Source organism: Mauremys mutica, chromosome 10 (genome assembly GCF_020497125.1).
Source record: "Mauremys mutica isolate MM-2020 ecotype Southern chromosome 10, ASM2049712v1, whole genome shotgun sequence".
NCBI classification, from domain to species: Eukaryota; Metazoa; Chordata; order Testudines; family Geoemydidae; genus Mauremys; species Mauremys mutica.
In genome coordinates this window covers 69880354-69899170 of record NC_059081.1, presented here as the reverse complement: position 1 = coordinate 69899170, position 18817 = coordinate 69880354, and the positions used below count along the sequence as shown (strand labels likewise).

At 53.8% G+C, this 18817-nt stretch overlaps 1 long non-coding RNA gene and 1 other non-coding gene across 2 annotated transcripts; both read right to left on the bottom strand.

The window, feature by feature from the left end:
- Positions 1 to 1691: 1691 nt before the first annotated feature.
- LOC123343318 lies at positions 1692 to 10520 on the bottom strand. The gene is made up of 3 exons (XR_006572196.1): positions 10336 to 10520; positions 2509 to 2597; positions 1692 to 1942 (listed from the first exon to the last, which is right to left on the bottom strand). It is a non-coding gene; the product is annotated as an uncharacterized LOC123343318 (long non-coding RNA).
- Positions 10521 to 11727: 1207 nt separating this feature from the next.
- TRNAL-CAA lies at positions 11728 to 11809 on the bottom strand. Its single transcript has one exon. It is a non-coding gene; the product is annotated as a tRNA-Leu (tRNA).
- Between the last annotated feature and the right edge of the window lie 7008 nt (positions 11810 to 18817).

The window sequence follows — 18817 nt, the reverse complement described above, 5'->3', positions numbered from 1 at the left end:
GGAGGGAAGTCTTTGTCTGTGTTCTTTGTTTGGGTCGTTGTTCTCTCTTTGGATCTAAGAGAGGCCAGACATATCTTCAAGCTCTCCAAGTTTTCCTGAAGTTTTTCCTATTATCCAGTATACTGAGTATTAGAAAGGCAGATTAGTCTTATAATTAATTTCTGCATTTGCAATTGTGTGTTTGCTGAAGAAATATCTTTATTTCTGTTTGCTGTTACTTTGATTATTCTGAGGAAGGAGGGGGGAAGTCTCTCCAGGTTTATAAGCTAGACCCTGTATATTTTTCATCCTGGTGTACAGAGATAGTGTACTTTCTTTCTTTTAATAAAATCTTTTCTTTTTAGAACTTGATTGATTTCTTCCCTTGGTTGGATTTTCAGGGGAAGGGGAGGGGGGAAAAGTGAATTCCTCTTTGTTTGATTCAAGGAGTTTGAATCAAGGTATCTCTCTCAAGGACTAGGGGTGGGGGAAGAAGGTAGGGGGAATGGATTATTTCCCTTTGTGTTAAGATTCAAGGAGTTTGGATTTGTGTTCCCCAGGGAAAGTTTGGGGGAACAGGGAGTGTGCCAGACACTAAAAACCTGGCTGGTGGCAGCTTTACCAGATCTAAACTAGGATTTAAGTTTAGAGGAGTCCATGCAGGTCCCCATCTTGTGGACGCTAAACTTCAAAGTGGGGAATAAACCTATGACAGAGTGCTACTTAGTTGAGGGCGAGCCCCTCCATCATACAATGCCAAGTTGTGACGTTATTGATATAAATTGAGACCATATAGAACATGGGTTGTAACCGAGGTCCTGTAGTGGCACCAAATCTTAGGTAAAGGGGGTCATATAAGGTGTCTAAGACCAGGTTATGGGTTGCTGGTTATGATTATGCTGTCTGTGTGCATGTATCATTTTTAGTTGAAGTTATGTATATTGGCTCTATATTGTCTGTATTTCAAGTTGGTGATGTGATTCTGGGTGATATCCCAGACAAGCTGGTGTTAGCTCTGCTTAGCCTGCTTGATGGCCCATTCAGGACCATCAGCTACACAATTGACCCATGGAGAGAAGGCAGACACGCCTTGTGACTCAGCAAGGTCTGCAGAGACTTGTCCATGTGACTGCAGACTCCATTTTGCTGTGATTTTCCACAGTTAGAACAAAGAGGTTCTTACACCTGGAAAAGCCTATATAAGGCTGATGCATCATCTCCATCTGGTCTTCAATCCTGCTTCTTACCTCTGGAGGGACTTTGCTACAACCTGAAGCTCTGCACAAGGGACTGAGGACCCATCCCAGCGGGGGATGTTCCAGAGATTTGATTTGAACCTGCAGTTTACTCCATCACTGCTGCAAGCCTGAACTAAGAACTTTGCCATTACTGTATGTAATTGATTCCATTTAACCAATTCTACCTCTCATCTCTACCTTTTTCCCTTTATGAATAAACCTTTAGATTCTAAAGGATTGACAACAGCGTGATTTGTGGGTAAGATCTGATGTGTATATTGACCTGGGTCTGGGGCTTGGTCCTTTGGGATCGAGAGAACCTTTTCCTTTTATTGGGGTGTTGGTTTTCATAACCATTCATCCCCAGGACGAGTGCACTGGTGGTGATACTGGGAGACTGGAGTGCCTAAGGAAATTGCTTGTGTGACTTGTGGTTAGCCAGTGGGGTGAGACCGAAGTCCCTTTTGTCTGGCTGGTTTGGTTTGCCTTAGAGGTGGAAAAACCCCAGCCTAGGGCTGTGACTGCCCTGTTTAAGCAATTGGTCCTGATTTGGCACTCTCAGTTGGGTCCCGCCAGAACTGCATCGTCACACCGCTCCGTCACACAAGTACAGTCCCATAGTTCTCCTGCAGGACGTCCCTGTAGAGGGCTCTCTGAGCGGGGTCCAGCAGAGCCCCCTGCCCCATGGGGAAATACACAGCCACCTCCTCGAAGCTCACTGGCCCCTGAAATAACAGGTGCGCCCCCACTCAGTGCCTGCTGCTCCCACCACAGCCCCACCATTCATGGGGGAAGCAGCACAGTAGGATGGGTCTGGGAGGGCCAGAGGAGCAGAATCCCACCCCACCCTGTCCAGAGGGGCCAGGAGGCTGCAGGGAACAGAGAGAAGGGGAGAGCTCCTTGTCCCTCCCAGCAGGCGGAGGAGGGCAGGGTCTTCCCATTTCCCACCCACCTGCTAGGCACAGGCTGAGGTGGGAGGCAAAGCTCAGTGCAGAGAACAGGGACAGGAATCCCAGCACCTCCCCTTTGTATTTCATCGCAGTCTCTGCCTGGGGGGGTTCAGGCTCCAGTGCTCTGCTCTGTTTTCCCAGCCCCGCCCAAGGGGGTGTTTCCAGCTTCAGAAATGGGGGAATGTTCACACACTCCCAATGGGTCTGTTCAAAACCAGGCCCTAGGCTGGGCATGTCCCAGCAGGTTTATCAGTCTCTGTCCCCCCCACCTCACCCTGAGTGTTTCCTGACCCTCCCCCTCAACAACAACCCTCCCCAGCAGCTCCCCCCACATCCCCTACCTCAGCTGGATCCACCACAGCCATTTCCCTGGCCCGGCCCCTGGGAAGATGGGACGCTCTGGAGAAAAACGGGGTCGTTATTCTGCAGCCTGTCAGGGTGAGAAGGGAAATTCGGGAGGTTTCTGAATTAGTGTTAGTCCGTTTCACACCCCGAGCCCCCAGGTTCTGTCCCTCTAGACTCTGCCATGCTAGGAGAAGCCTCAGTGACGTTATTACAGCACAGACCCGACCTCTCCCACCGGGACTAAACCCGCCAGACGCTGTTACACTCTCCCAGGAACAGAGTTTCTGAGCCAAACGCCAGAAAAGAGCAGAATCAAAGGAGCCACTTTGGGGAATCCCCCGACACTGTCCCCCCAGCAGCACCTTTCCCCAGCAGTGCGGGCACCAGGCAGAGGCAGGACCTGGCTTTTCTTCTCCCTGCCCCTCCCCTCTCCCAGGCAAGTCAGTCTGCCCCCCTGGGGGGGGGGGCGCTGCAGGGAATGGAGCTGGGCAAGGCTGGGTGCCCGGCACCTCCCTCCCCACTGATTGCTCCAGCCAGGGCCGGCTTTAGGAAGTGCGGGGCCCAATTCGAACATTTTCGGCGGGGCCCCGGCAGGGATGACTAAAAAAAAAAAACATGTAAAAAAAAGCCTTTCATTTCTTAGCAACCGGTTCCTTGTAAAAAGTTCTGCTTTAAGGGATGTGCCACAGTATGTATTTTTTATACCAATAGGGTTACCATATGTCCGTATTTTTAAAAATTCCTCCCGGATGGCGATTTAAGAACCAAAAAGCTGGACATGTCCGGGAAAATACGGATGTACGTTAACCCTACCTAAAGTTCTTTTTTAAAAAGATGGGCCTGAACTAGAAATGAGCTCTGTTTCACATGTGTGGGTCCCCACCACGCCCTGGGGGTGTGCTAGGATGACCAGATGTCCAGATTTTATAGGGACAGTCCCGATTTGGGGGTCTTTTTCTTATATAGGATCCTACTACCCCCCACCCCTGTTCCAATTTTTCACACTTGCTGTCTGGTCACCCTAGGGTGTGCACATGTGTGGGTCCTAGCTGTTCCCTGCCCCTCTCATTGAAGCAGGTGTGCAGGGTTACTGCCCTGGGAACTGCAGGGCACCAGTGGACATGGGGCTGGCTGGAGGCAGGGCAGGGGCTGACTGGAGGTAGGGTCTGGCTGCAAGCAGGGCAAGGGGTGCGGGGCTGGCTGGAGACAGGGGGATGTGGGGTGGGCTAGCTGGCTTCAGGCAGGGCCGCAGGGGGGTGCGGCAAGTGTTGGCAGGCCTGGAGACAGAGGAGTGCGGGACTTGCTGGCTTCAGGCAGGGGCGTGTGGCAGGGGTTGTCTGGAGACAGGGCAGGAGGTGCGGGGCTGGTGTGGGCAGGGGCTGGCTGCAGGCAGGGCAGGGAGTGCGGGGCTGGGTGCAGGCAGGGGCTGGGTGCAGGCAGGGGGTGTGGGTACAGGGGGTACAGCCCACCCTGTACGGTAAGTGCCTCCTCCTCCTCCCTCCCCCATCAGGGTAGCAGCAACAGCCGCAGCCTGGGGCTCGGGGGATATTTAAAGGGCCTGTGGCTCCCCTGCTTCCACCGCCCCAGCCCTTTAAATAGCCATGGGAGCCCTGGGGAAGCGGCAGGGCTCCAGGGGCTATTTAAAGGACCAGGGCAGCAGAGGTAGCTGGAGCCCCCCACTACCCCAGGACTCTGGGGGTTATTTAAAGGGCCTGGGGCTCCCCTGCTTCTACCACCCCGGCCCTTTAAATAGCCACGGGAGCCCTGGGGAAGTGGCGGGGTTCCAGGGGCTATTTAAAGGGCTGGGGCAGTAGAAGCAAGGGGAGCCCCAGACTTTTTAAACAGCCCCCAGGGCTCCAGCAGTGGGGCTCTGGTGGCAATTTAAAGGGCCTGAGGCTCCAGTCCCTGCTGGGAGCCCCAGGCCCTTTAAATTGCCCCCTGGGGAAGCTGGGCCACCCTGGTACAGCGCACTGGCAGGGCTTGGGTGCGGGGCCCTCTTAGGCGCGGGGCCCGATTCGGGGGAATTGGTTGAATTGGCCTAAAGCCGGCCCTGGCTCCAGCTGCCCCTTCCAGGCTCCCCCCTCTCCCTCCTGCATGAAGAGCCGCTCACTATCCTGCAGTCCCGTGGGTGTGTCCTCCCCAGTAGCTACAGCCACTGCTAATGGGGGTGAGCCTGGGGGCGCTGGGGCAGCAGCTCTGCGCCGCGCAGACACTCAGGGGCAGAGCAGGAGCCATTGCTGCAGAGTCACTTTCCAGCCTGGCCCCAGCACTTGTTGAACTGGAGCGAGACTCTAGGCCAGGGGTCAGCAACCTATGGCACAGGAGCCAATTTTTGATGGCCCCTTGCCGCCACTCTGGGGTTCCCACTGCTGGCCCCTTGCCGCCACTCTGGGGTTCCCGCTGCTGGCCCCTTGCCGCCACTCTGGGGTTCCCGCTGCTGGCCCCTTGCCGCAGCCCCACTCAACACCCGCTGCTGGCCTGGGGGAAGGAACCTCAGGCTGGCAGGGGGCTGAGACCCCAGCTGGCAGGAGCCAGCGGCTGAAACCCCAGAGCGGAGGCGAGCTGAGCCCATCTCTGCCAGAACGGTTGAGAGACGCAGAAGTGAAATGGCAGAAAACATTAAGGAAAAGCAGATGACTGCATTGAAAGACACAGCAGTGTTTAGTGTGGCAGTTGATGAGAGCGTGGATATAAACGATGTTCCACGTTTGGCAGTTGTGCTTCCGATGAAATCCAAGAGGAACTTTGTTGCCTAAACCCCCTGTGTGGCACAACAAAGGGGGAAGATATACTGGAAAGTTTTGAAAGAACGAGGAGTTGACATCAGAAAAATATTCTGTGTGACAACAGATGGTGCCCCTGCCATGGTGGGAAAACAGAAGGGATTTGTAAAGTTACTTGAAGATCAAATTGGCCGTCGGACAGTCAAATTTCACTGTATCATCCATCAAGAAAACTGTGTGCTAAAATTTCTAATTCAGAACTTAATAATGTGATGAATACAGTGGTGCGAATTGTGAATTTCTTGTTGCTCAATCTGCTTTGACTCACAGACAATTTCAAGCACTGCTAGAAGAGATGGACAGTGCTTATAAGGAATTCCCACTTCCCAGCAACATTCGGTGGCTAAGTCGTGGCAAGGTTTTGGTGGGCTGTGTAAACTGTTTTGATGCAATCAAGGCCTTTTTGTCGGAAAAAGAACAAAACTACCCCGAACTGGGTGACAAATGGCTCTGTAAGCTCATGTTTCTAACTGATATCACCGCTCACCTAAACGAAGCCAACCTCTGTCTCCAGGGTGCAGGGCAAACAATTCTGGATCTTTATGAAGCTTGGAAAGCATTTGTTGTGAAACTAGCAGTTTTTTCCAGGGATATTCAAACTTCTACTTTCCGCTACTTCCAACTCATAAAAGAGCTATTGACACGTTGCACTGTCAGTGTCAATGAGATTGGAAAGTACATGCAAGAATTGGAATCAGAATTTTCTGACCGATTTCAAGATTTCCAGCGATTTGGCCCAATGCTTTCTTTTCTAATTAAATCTGAAAAGTTCAACGAAAGCAACTTGGATTTATCTGTATTTCAGTGGATGGGTGTTGAAGATTTCAAAATGCAGCTCATTCAGTTAAAAAGCTCAGAATTGTGGACATCAAAGTTTGTGGATCTGGGGAGTGCACTTGAAGCTACCGAGAGAGATCATGGGGCCTCTATTCTGACCTGCTGGACGTCACTGCCTGTGAAATTTAACTGTTTGAAGAAAATTGTGTTTGCAATGCTTTCAGCATTTGGATCCACATACCTGTGTGAACAGGTATTTTCACACATGAAATCTGTCCTCTGTCCCCCTCAGAGCCGGTTAACAAGTGATCACTCAGAAGCCTGTGCGCAGCTTCAAGTATCCAAATCCGTGCCAGACATTGGAAAACTCAGCAAGGAAAAGCAAGGGCAAGGGTCACACTAAACTAATAAGATCTGCATTTTAATTTAATTTTAAATAAAGCTTCTGAAACATTTTGAAAACCTTGTTTACTTTACATATAACAGTAGTTTGGTTCTATATTACAGACTTAGAGAGAGACCTTCTAAAACGTTAACATGTATTACCGGCACGCGAAGCCTTGAATTCGAGTGTCGACATGAAGACTCAGCACACCACTGCTGAAAGGTTGCCGACCCCTGTCCTAGGCAGTGATGCAGCTCCTGGCAGCTGGGGTGAAACTCACCCACCCCAGCTACGGAGTAAAAGAACTAAGGCCTGGATCCACAAAGGAACCTCACAGCACCAAACTTTTAGGCAGCTAAAAGTCACTAGAATCCAGAAAGCCTGAGTTAGGCACCCAGGCTCCTGTACAATCAATGGGAAGAAGGAGGTGCCTGAAAGTAGGACCCACAAAACCCAGCATGCTGGGCATCTCCACCCCAATGGGAAATGCTGATGAGGGGTGTGTCCTGAGCCCCACCCCTCTCTGGAGCTTAGGCACCCAGGTCTGGCTTGGAGAGAGGGACCTTGGTCTGCTTGGGAGCCCCTCACCTGGAGTTAGATGCTTAGGCCATTCGGTACAAAACAATCCACCAGAGCAGGAAGAGGTCATGGTGCTGCTGGCTCTCTTACAGCATTTAAAGTATTTGACCAGGATGTGGGAGACCAGGGTTCAAATCCCCCTTTGCCACCCCCACTCCCCCCCCCACAAAAAAAAAGATTCTGGTAAACTGCATAGCTCCCTCTTTAGCACCACACAGGCAGTGGCCAGGGAGGGGCTCCTGCCTGTGCAGTTTTTCCCCCCATCTCCGGCCTTAGCTGGTTCCAGCCTGGCCCTGCCACGGGGGTGGGCCTGATATTGCCACCAGGGCCATCCCTAGTGGGGTGCGGCCCAGGTCCTATCCCACCCCCCTTCCCCCAAGGTCCTGCCTCCTTCTGCCCGTGCCCCACCCCTGAGCGATGCCAGGAGTCCGCAGAGCAGGGCTGGTAGTGCTGCCGCTGTCCTGGGCTGCGCCACCATGGTCCTGTGCTGGGGCCTGGAGCCGGCAGCAGCGTTGCCACACACCATCCTGTGACGTTATTGATATAAATTGGGACCATATAGAACATGGGTTGCAACCAAGGTCCTGTAGTGGCACCAAATCTTAGGTAAAAGGGGTCATATAAGGTGTCTAAGACCAGGTTATGGGTTGCTGGTTATAATTATGCTGTCTGTGTGCATGTATCATTTTAGTTGAAGTTATGTATATTGGCTCTATACTGTCTGTATTTCAAGCTGGTGAGGTGCTTCTGGGTGATATCCCAGACAAGCTGGTGTTAGCTCTGCTTAGCCTGCTTGATGGCCCATTAAGGACCATCAGCTACACAATTGACCCATGGAGAGAAGGCAGACACGCCTTGTGACTCAGCGAAGTATGCAGGGACTGGCCCATGTGACTCCAGACTCCATTTTGCTGTAATTTTCCACAGTAAGGACAAAGAGGTTCTTACACCTGGAAAAGCCTATATAAGGCCAGTGATGAGCTGCTAAAATCTTAACAACCGGTTCTCTATAAAGTTCTGATTGAAGGGATGTGCCAGAGCATGTATTTTTTTTACCAATAGGGTTACCATACGTCCGTATTTTCCCGGGAGGAATTTTTAAATTTTAAAAATTCCGCCCAGACAGCGATTTAAGAACCGAAAAGCCTGACATGTCCAGGAAAATACTGATGTATGTTAACCCGACCTAAAGTTCTTTTTTAAAAAGATGGGCCTGAACTAGCAATGAGCTCCTTTTCACATGTGTGGGTCCCCGCCACTCCCTTGGGGTGTGCTAGGGTGACCAGATGTCCCTATTTTATAGGGACAGTCTCAATTTTTGGGTCTTTTTCTTATATAGGCTCCTATTACTCCTCACCCTCTGTCCCGATTTTTCACACTTGCTGTCTGGTCACCCTCGGGTGTGCACATGTGTGGGTCCCAGCTGCTCCCTGCCCCCCTCATTGAAGCAGGTGTGCAGGGTTAGTGCCCTGAGAACGGCAGGGCACCAGTGGCCATGGGGCTGGCTGCAGGCAGGGGCGTGGGGCTGGGCTAGCTGGAGGCAGGGAGTGTGACATGGGCTGGCTGCAACAGGGGCTGGCTGTGGGCAGGTGATGCAGACAGGGGCTAGCAGGGGGGGCTGTGGGCGGGGGGGGCAGGGGGGGGCTGCGGGCGGGAGACACAGACACTCACACACACGGGGACCGGCTGGGAGCAGCCCCCCCCCGGGAGACTCACCAGGCAGCAGCAGGAGCCCCAGGGCCAGAGGTCCGAGGAGCAGCAGCAGCAGCAACCGGGTCAGGAGGCAGCCCAAATGGCTCCCGCAGCGCAGCACAGCGCCCCCCGGCGGCCGGGAGGAGGAATTACACCCTTCTCAGCCAGAGCCCATCAAAGCTTCTCTCGCAGGGAAGCCAGTTAACAAGCGGTTCTAAAACCGCTTCTAAATTTAACAACCGGTTCGTGCGATTCCAGAGACTTGATTTGAACCTGCAGTTTATGCCATCACTGCTGCAAGCCTGAACTAAGAACTTTGCCATTACTCTATGTAATTGATTCCATTTAACCAATTCTACCTCTCATCTCTACCTTTTTCCCTTTACGAATAAACCTTTAGATTTTAGATTCTAAAGGATTGGCAACAGCGTGATTTGTGGGTAAGATCTGATGTGTATATAGACCTGGGTCTGGGGCTTGGTCCTTTGGGATCGAGAGAACCTTTTCCTTTTATTGGGGTGTTGGTTTTCATAACCATTCATCCCCAGGACGAGTGCACTGGTGGTGATACTGGGAGACTGGAGTGTCTAAGGAAATTGCTTGTGTGACTTGTGGTTAGCCAGTCGGGTGAGACCGAAGTCCTCTTTGTCTGGCTGGTTTGGTTTGCCTTAGAGGTGGAAAAACCCCAGCCTAGGGCTGTGACTGCCCTGTTTGAGCAATTGGTCCTGATTTGGCACTCTCAGTTGGGTCCCGCCAGAACCGCCTCGTCACACATCCATGTGCAGAATGAATTTTGTAACGTGCACCAATATACAGGTGATGTGTCACACCTCACCTCCATATTGGTGCGCACAACACAATTCATTCCGCACACGGACAACAAATTAGAGGAAACACTGCTCCTGACTTTCAACCTACCTGTCACATCTTGAATTTCATACATTGACAGATCAGAATAAAGTGCTCTCAAGTGAGCTACAGACCAACAGTGGTTCATAGTAATTATTCAGCAAGTATTTTAGAAAACTTAGAACATTAGAGGAAATCATGAACTGCCAAGAGACAATTAATGGAGAGAAGCAGCAAGATTAATCCCGTACATTGGATTGGTTGTGACTTCTTTGCCTGATCTGAAAAAAGACCAAAAGGACCTGAGTCTCCTCGCTGTCGCTAGCCCCCTGCTCGGCCAATCAGCACTGAGACTCTGAGGGGCGGGAGGCTGAGGGGTCTCACCAGATGTGCCAAAGGACGGCCCAGGTCACCATCAGAGGAGATCACTCTCAGATCCAGCCCCACCTCTTGGTGAGGACCTCCCGCAATGAGAGCAACCTCCTTCCCCCGCCCACACTCCACACACCCCTCCTTGGTAGAGGGAGGGAAGCAGGGGAAAGGGGGAAAAGAAGCAAGAGAAGAGGAGAAAGGAGGGAGGAAAGAGGAAAAGGGAAACCAAAAAGGACAAACCCCAACGTACCCAGGGATTCCAACCATCAAATCCTAGGTAGGAAATCAAATTCTGGCACCTGAAGCCAGTGTTTCCTGGGCCTAGAATGCTGCCTGCGCCAGGTGGATCAGACTGAACAGGTTCCAAACCTCTCTCAGCCTCTTACCTTGTCAAAGGGAAGTTTGTTTTCGGCACAGTCAGTGGCAGGAAAGGAGAAAACTCCACAGAGGTTCCTCCTCATGCTCACAGCCGTGAATCCTAATTCTCTCTCAGCCCTCGAGGAGAGACCTCGCGAAGGAGACTTGCAGCAGCAAAGCCGGGGGTCTCAGAGACTGGCCTGGCCCTGCAGCTCGGTCCTGCCTAGCTGATGTCAGGGTCTCTCTCTCTGTGAGGTCACCCCCTCCCCACCACCTTTGCCCAATAGGCCGAGTTCCTGCAAAAGGCCTTTGTGATGTCACTGCCACACCCACCCCTCCCCTCAAAGCTGATGTCCTGCCCCTGGCCAGCCTCGTTGGATGTTTGACTTGTTTCCCCTGGATCACCGCACTCAATGACTGTTCAGTCTGTGGATGGAGCCGCTACACAATAAAACATCAGTTTTTCATAAATTAGTAGCCTTAAGGCCAGAAGGGACCATTAGAGCATCTAATCTGACTCCCTGCATATCCCAGCCCATCTGTGTATCACAATAGCTTCTTTTTGACTAAAGCACCTTCCCAAAGGCCTCTAGTCTTCATTGGAAGACATCAAGAGATGCAGAATCCATCACTTCTCTTGGCAGATTGTTCCAGTGATGAATCACCCTCCCTCTTACAAATCTCTGCCATGTTCCAATGAGAATTTTTCTGATTTCTGCTTCCAGCCATTGGTTCTTGTTATGCCTTTGTAGCCTCAGCCCCAACAAGACTCAGGCCCATGTCACTTTCATCCTGGGTTTCAGATGAGTGACCCCTAGAAGTTGGGGGGGCCACCGGTGCCCAGACCATGGCCCGGCCACAGAGGCCCCGCCCCTGCTCATCCTCTTCCCCCAAGGCCCCACCCACTTGCTGTTCACTGCCCTCCGCCCCGTCCCCCAGACCCCCTACCTGCCCCTCACTCTTCCCCCAAGACGCCACTCACCTGCTGCTTGCGCCTCCCCTAAGGGGGGCTACCAGGGGGCCATGGGGCCAGGCACCCATCACTGTTTCCTGCTTTAGGTGAGCGGGGGGTGGGGGGTCCCTGGCGAAGGAGGCGGAGCAGGAGCAGGAAGAGGCAGAGAGAGGCAGGGGGCTCGGGGGAAAAGGCCCAGCGGGGGTGGGGCGCAGGCCTTGGGGGAAGAGGCGGAGGGGGGATGGGAGGAGGCAGCGCAGGGCATCGGGTTAAGAGGCAGAGCGCAAAGGGATGCAGGTTGGGCCCCCACTTCTCTGGAGCTTCGCTTCCAGCACTCGAAAGATGACAATGGGCCCACGGAGGAGTGACTTGCCCCACATCCCCAGTGTTCCCCCCTGCATGGGCGGCCGTTTGGGGGAGGCTCAGCCGCCCCGGCCTCTTAGACGGGCTGTGGCTAAAACAGTGGCCTTGCTGTGAGCAGGATTTGAACCTGTACAGGGAAACCATCTTGGATTTTGAGTCCAACGCCTTAGCCACTTGGCCATCACAGCTGTGAGCAAAGCAGGCCCCTAAGGCCAGAGAAACGCCCAGGCCTGACGTCATCTGAACTGCAGAATTCAAACAGCAAACCTGGCTCCCAAAGCACCAGGGGGAATTTGGGGCTCTCGTTCCTTCGCCGTGTGGTTAAGCACCAAACCAGCACCCTCCTGTGGGGTCTGTCATTGTTCCTCTCCACACTGTAACGATCGAGACAGGGAGAGGTCAGACAGTGAGGTAGTATCCAGCTCTGCCCCCCACCAGCTCCCGGCTCTATCCGCCAATGGACTGACTTTCTCGCTGGATTAAACTGTTTGTATTGGACTCTTTTCTCTATGTATAAATAGGACTAAGCCACGACTGGACTGTCCGACAGGAGAATGGGCCACGGCTCCCTTCCCCTGGACCCTGGATTTCTCACCACTTCAGAGAAACTTGTTAGTGGAAAAATGAATCACATTCAAATGACTACAGATTATGAACCGTTTGCTGTTGCCTTGGCACATGGCCTCACCCAGCCTTTTCCCCTGAGTCAGGAAAGATAATTTATTGGTTCACTCTGATTTGTTTCAGTTTTATGTTAGCATCTATTGCCACTAATTGGTCGGAGCCCGTCACTTCCGGAAGTCCTAAACGTTTCCCCCCTAGCTCCCTTCTCGGTACCTTTGATTTTCCTCAGTCTCCTTCAGAGCACTGGTTTTCTTGGCACCAATAACCAAGACTGATTTCCAGATCAGGAGACGTGCCCTCCAGCTTCTGGAACTTCCCTGTTTCACACCTAGAAAGAAACAGGTTTTTCCCCATTAATCATTATAATATTTTATTGTCGTATTTTACTCTGAATTTCTTGCCCGTGACAAATGCTGAATTGAGGGACTGGAGAATGAGTCTCTGTGTATCCAGCCACAGAATAGCTGCATCCCCAGCAATGGCTGTGCAAGCTTCCCCGAGGTGTCCCATCAATGTGCTTCACACCGATTTACCAAGACCAGCTCTGGGGACAGGATGAGTTCGGTCCAGTGGGCAATTCACTCCTCGGCCTCCATGCTTTGATGGCCAATAGAGTCCAGTGTTCCTGCTGGTCATTGCTCTGTGGCCATCTGCCCACCTGCCACTGGACTGAGATCAGCTCCCCTCACACCAGCTCATTCCTCACCGGTCTGTGAATGGTCACCACATCATACAGACGTTTGTTCACTCCTGTCAGGGGCAGAAGAGAACCCAGTGCCCTGGAGGTGACAGGCCCGTACTGTGTCCCCAGTCAGGGCCATCGTCCCTGCCCTGAGGCGGTGGCTGCTCTGGGGAGCTTACGCTGGCACCGGTGCAGCGGCCCCGCCGTTAGCTCTCGAGTGTAGCCGCTGAGACTCCCCACCCGCAGCGAGAGCCGTAGCCATGTTGGCAGGAGAAGCTCTCCCAGCAACATAGCCCTGCCCACACCGGCGCTTTGGTCAGTGTAACTGTGTCACTGGGGGGTGGCTCATTCACACCCCTGAGCGACATACGTTCTACCGACACAAAGGGGCGTAGACACAGCCTGAGCAGAGAAGCGATTTAGAAAACAGATTTAGTTTTGTAGGAAATGCAGAAACCCGGGTTTGAAATAAACCAAAGGAGATTCCGACCCACGTGTCACCTTCACCACTTTGCAGTTGTGCCCTGGGACAGTTGTGTTGTCTCAGCCTGTGGCCAGACTAATGGCATGTGCAGGGGGAGGAGCCACACCCCGTCTATGGGGCTTCTGACATCCTAGAGGGGAGAAAGGAGAAAAGACGCTCAGTCCCCCATGCCACTCACACAGAGGGCAGGAACTTCTGTGGTCATTTAAACAGGCTCAAGGGCCCCGAAAGAGTGAAAGGTGTTAACGTGCCCCTGTCACCATCCAACACTGAACGGGTGAAACAAGGCTGGCGGTTTGGTAGAGAGAGACTTCAGCCCGCTTAGTCCCATGGCAAACACACCTCTCACATCCCTGCTAGTGTGTTACTGAAACACAGAGAGAAAAAGAGACAGAGTTAAAGCAATGGAAATGTAAAGTAGTCAGTAAGGCTTGTCTTTAACACCATCCCCTGTGCCCTTTCTCTTTAGCTGGGAGAGTTTTTAGAAGGAAAGTTCCTTATGTGACAGTCTCTTGGATGGTTTTGAAGAAGGTAACAGCTGTCCTGGGGAAATCAGAGAGATCAGCTGAGATGGGCTGGAGCTGTCTTTGTTGTGGTGTCTCTTGTTAAAGTCCAATCCCATTTCCTAGGTGGCAAGATAAGGCAAACGCACACAAACGGGGAAAGAAGAGAACAGCAAAGATAGAAGATGTAGCTTCTGGCTCTGGCTCTGCTGTTGACTTTGTCTTGCGGCTTCACTGTCATTAGCAGTAGGCAGAGGAGCAAAAGCCATCTCTCACTGTCCCTTAGTGGGTCACAACTGAGAATACCAAATTCAGGCCAAAGTGCTGAGAAATGGGGCAGACATACCCCCAAAATGGTGATTTTGCTCCCATAAGATAAATCAAACCAGCAACAAAAGTTAACTTCTGTTTCACCACACTGGCTAACGAGAAATCAGAAAAGCAGCCTCCTTAGTCATTCCAGGCTTTATATTGCCACCAAAACCATTGAAATTACTGATGAGTGGTTATTGGAACCCAATTTCCTCAACCGAAAGGGTTCTTCTGATCTTAAAGGACCAGCCCTTTAGTATCTAAAATATAAAGGTTTATTTCTGAAAAGGAAGGAAGGTGAGAGTTAAAATTGGTTGAAGGAATCAAATACATACAAGAATTGCAAAGTTCTTGAATCACGCTTGTAGCAGTGATGGAATAAACTGTTGGCTTTTTAAGTCTCTGGTTGCTTCTGAATCATTGGAAGGTCCTCAGTCCTTTGGTTAGAACGCTCCCATTAGTATAAGGTCATCATCAAGAGGTCTGAGAAGGAAAGAGGCCAAATGGAGATGTGTCCTGGGCCTTTTATAGCTTGTGGATGGAAACCCCCATTGTTTCAAACAAAGCCCTCAGTGGAGAGAGTGGAAAATGACAGGTAATAAGATGGTGTTTAGAGTCACATGGGCAAGTCCCACGTCCATGCCTGATTTCGCTTAGTCACAGCAGAAGCCATGACCTAGACTCCAGATGGAACGTCCCCAGGCAAGTCCATTGAGAGCAGATGGGGTGTCACCTTATCTAATTGAACTATGACCATATAGACCATTATTGCAACCACTGTCATATACTTGCAACAAATCTTGTACAAAGATGGTGAAGTGAGGTGTCTATGAAAAGGTTGTCATTTGCTGGTTATGCTTATGCTGTGTGTATCATTCTTGTATTTGAAGTTATGAATATTGGCTCTGTACTTGTATTTCACTGTTTGCTTCTGAGTTGTATCAGTGAAGCATTTGGCCAGCTTATTGAGACAGGATTAAGCTTTTCACTTCAGAGAAAAAAAATGCATGAAGACAGTTTTATAAACGAGTAGGTAAAGACACAAACCAAACCAACACCGACTGTGACACCCCCCACCCACCCGCCCAAGAAATAGAAACACAAACACTAAATGCTGAGAACCTGCACTGATGGGCTCAGCGTGCAGCTTCCCCCTGGGTTTATATCTGGTGCCTCCCTCCTCTCACTCCCCTCTGCACAACGTCAGGTTCCTCCTCTCTAACCCTCCGAGGAGCAGCCCCACCAGGGAGATGCAGCAGGGGAGGAGGGAGAGAGGCAGTTTCTGCAGCCCTCACAGCAGGTCCCAGCAGGGGGAGAGGAGCTGCCAGGGCAGCTCTGCTGGGTCCCAGGCACTCAGGGCAGAGGAGCAGCTCCCCAGGCTGGCATTGTAAATCAGAGACCAGGTGCTCTCATCTCTGTGACCCTTTTCCTCTCCAGACCATAGGCGCCAACTTCCCCCAGTGTCGGTGGGTGCTCACGCCCCCCGGCCCCACCCCGACTTCACCCTTTCCCCACCCCCACCCCACCCCTATTCCAACCCCTTCCCCAAAGTCTCAGCCCCCTCCCTGCCCCTATTGAACCCCTTCTCCAAATCCCCACCCCGGCCCCACCTCTTCCCCAAGCGTGCTGCCTTCCCCCTCCTGCCCGCTCCCTCCTGGCCGAGCGAAACAGGTGCAAGTGCTGGGAGCTGGGGGGGGGAAGCGGGCACGCGGTGCGCTCAGGGGAGGAGGCGGAGCGGAGGTGGAGGTGAGCTGGACGGGGGGCCGGAGAGCTGCCCAATTTTTCGGAGCACCCATGGAGTCGGCACCTATGCTCCAGACTCTGCCATCTGAGCTACAGCCAGCTGGGGAACAGGTGGCTGCAGCCTCTGTACCCAAATGCGAATGTACAAAAGTGGGTCCCATTGCCCATGCTGAGAACTGCAGTGACGTCTCTGCTCAGTGTCAGGCACCCAGGACAGAGGCAGCTCCCTGGGATCCAGGCCTGTCCCAGCCAGACCAGGGCTGCTGGGGAGTGTGAGAAATGGTCTCAGCCTCCCCCAGGGCTGAGCTCTGCCCCTAACGCTCTGATTCTCTCTGTCCCCAGTGACTGTGACTCTGGATCCAGACATGGCTCATCCCCAGCTCGCCCTGTCTGAGGATCGGAGACATGTGAGATGGGGACACACCCGGCAGGATCGGCCCGACAATCCTGAGCGATTTGACATTGAGCTCTGTGTGCTGGGCTGTGAGGGATTCACCCTGGAGAGACATTCCTGGGGGATGGGGAACGCAGGGCTGTGGGGGTGTGTCACGGAGTGTAGGGGAGTCAGGCCCTGCACCCCCGGGCTCCCTGCCGATTCACCAGGACTCTCAGCCAGCCAGTAAAGCAGAAGGTTTATTTAGACGACAGGAATACAGTCCAACACAGGTCTTGCAGGCACAGATAACAGGATCCCCCCTGTTAGGTCCATCTTGGGGCCCCATAACCCCCATCGGGGATCAGAGCCCTCTCTCTCTGCTTCCCCTCTTTTCCCAGCCAGCTCCAGTCTGCCCAACCCCCTCCGGCCCCTCCTCTCTGCCCAGCTTCTTTCCCGGGCCAGGAGGTCACCTGACCCCTTTGTCTCCAACACCTTTAGATGCACCTTTGCAGGGATGTGCCCGGCCATCAGTTGCTAGGAGACAGAGTGTCAGGCATTCGGCCTAGCATTCCCAGCCCCCAGTATGAACAGTCCCACTTCGTCACACCTCTCCCCCCTTCGAGACCGAACTGAGCGGGGTCACTCCAGCCAGTGACCTGGGGAAGTTCGAACCCACCTACATTCCCATGGCTGCCCCAGGGTCCCCCCCGATCTGGGGGAAGAGTTACCCCAGGTCATTCCAGTTTCCGGCCCCCCTGTAGGTCGGGGGGACTCGAGGGCACTTGCAGGTTGCAGGGGGGAAGCCTTATGCCGCCCGTGCCCTTTCCCCACCCCAGTACCCCTGGGGTGCACGCTGGGCTGGGGCCTTCTCCCCACGTTCCAGTCTGGGGGGCCGTGATTGAGGCTCTCTCGGTTCAGAGCCCCCCTTTTGACCCTGCCCCCCCTCTGGACAGGCTCCTCGGGGCGGGGCGAGGGTCTTACAGCCATCTTCCCCCTGTCCCGGGCCTTCCTCCCCCTCTGGCAGAAGTCACAGGAGCGGCAGTGCTGCCCGACATGGGCAAAGACCCCAGGCCAGTAATAGTTCTGTAGCAGCCTCTGCTGGGTACGCCAGGCTCCCGGGTGCCCTGAGGGGGGAATGTCATGGGCCTGGCACAGCAGCTGGTGGCGATACTCCTGGGGTACCACCAGCTGCCTCCTGATTCCCCCTGACTCCATTTTCCCTGGGGGAGCCCATTCTCGGTACAGGAACCCCTTCTCCCACAGGAACCTTTTCCGGCCACCTCGTCCCATGGTCTGTCCCCCCCCCCCCCCCCGAGGTTGGCCAGGTCCCCTATCCTCCACAAAGAGGGGTCTTCCCGCACCGTGGCCTGGAACTCAGCCGCTGGGGCAGGGACGGGGATCTGGTCTCTCTCACCAGCTGGGTCTGAGGCTACAGCCTCTCTGAGCCCTGTCCCTGGGCGTTCCGTCCCTACCGGGTCAGGGTCCTGCGCCTCGGGCAGAGTACCTTCCCCGGTGTCAGGGTGCAGAGCCCTGCGTCGGCTCTGACTACGGTTCACGGCCAGGGCATCCCGGGTGTTACTTGGCCAGTCCTCGAGGTCCCCCCCCCATTAACACCTCCGTGGGCAAATGTGGGTGCACCCCCACGTCCTTGGGGCCCTCCTTGTCCCCCCACTTCAGGTGTACCCTCGCCACAGGCACCTTGAATGGGGTCCCGATCACACCCCTCAGGGTCAGGTAGGTGTTGGGCACCATCCGATCTGGGTCCACCACCTCGGGCCGGGCCAGAGTCACCTCTGCGCCCGTGTCCCAGTACCCAGTGACCTCCCTCCCGTCTACCTCCAGGGGAACAAGGCACTCTTTCCGGAGGGGTAGGCCCGTGCCCACCCTGTAAACCCAAAACTCAGGGTTGGGAGCATCCAGCCCCTCGGAGGGGTCGACCCGGGGTCCCCCTCCCTCCTTCGCAGGTGGTACGCGGCCAGCCCCCCTTTCCTGCGAACGCTGCCCCTCGTCCGACTGGGTCTCTACCCAGATAACCCGGTGGGGGGTTGGTCTGCTCAGTTTGTCCGGGAGTTTGGGGCACTGGGACCGCAGGTGGCCGCTCTGGCCACAGTGATAGCAGCGCATGTCCCGTTGGTCCCCTCGAACCGGTCGGTTGTCCCTGGCGCTGGCCGTTCCCTTTGGGAGGGGGTTCTCCCGATTCCCCTTTTGGGTGGTCTCAGGATGACTCTCTCTCTGCGTCGCGACGGGCCTGTTCCTTTGGGGTTCCTCCCTGCCACCCCCCAACCGGCTCTTCGCATAGTCATCAGCCAGCCGCCCTGCATGTCACGGGTTCTCTGGCTTTTGGTCCCTTAACCACAGCCTCAGGTCAGATGGGCACCGCTCATACAGCTGCTCCAGTACCAGCAGTTTAACCAGGTCCCCCTTCGTCTGGGCCCCATCTGCCCACTTGCTGGCGTACCCCTCCATGTGGAC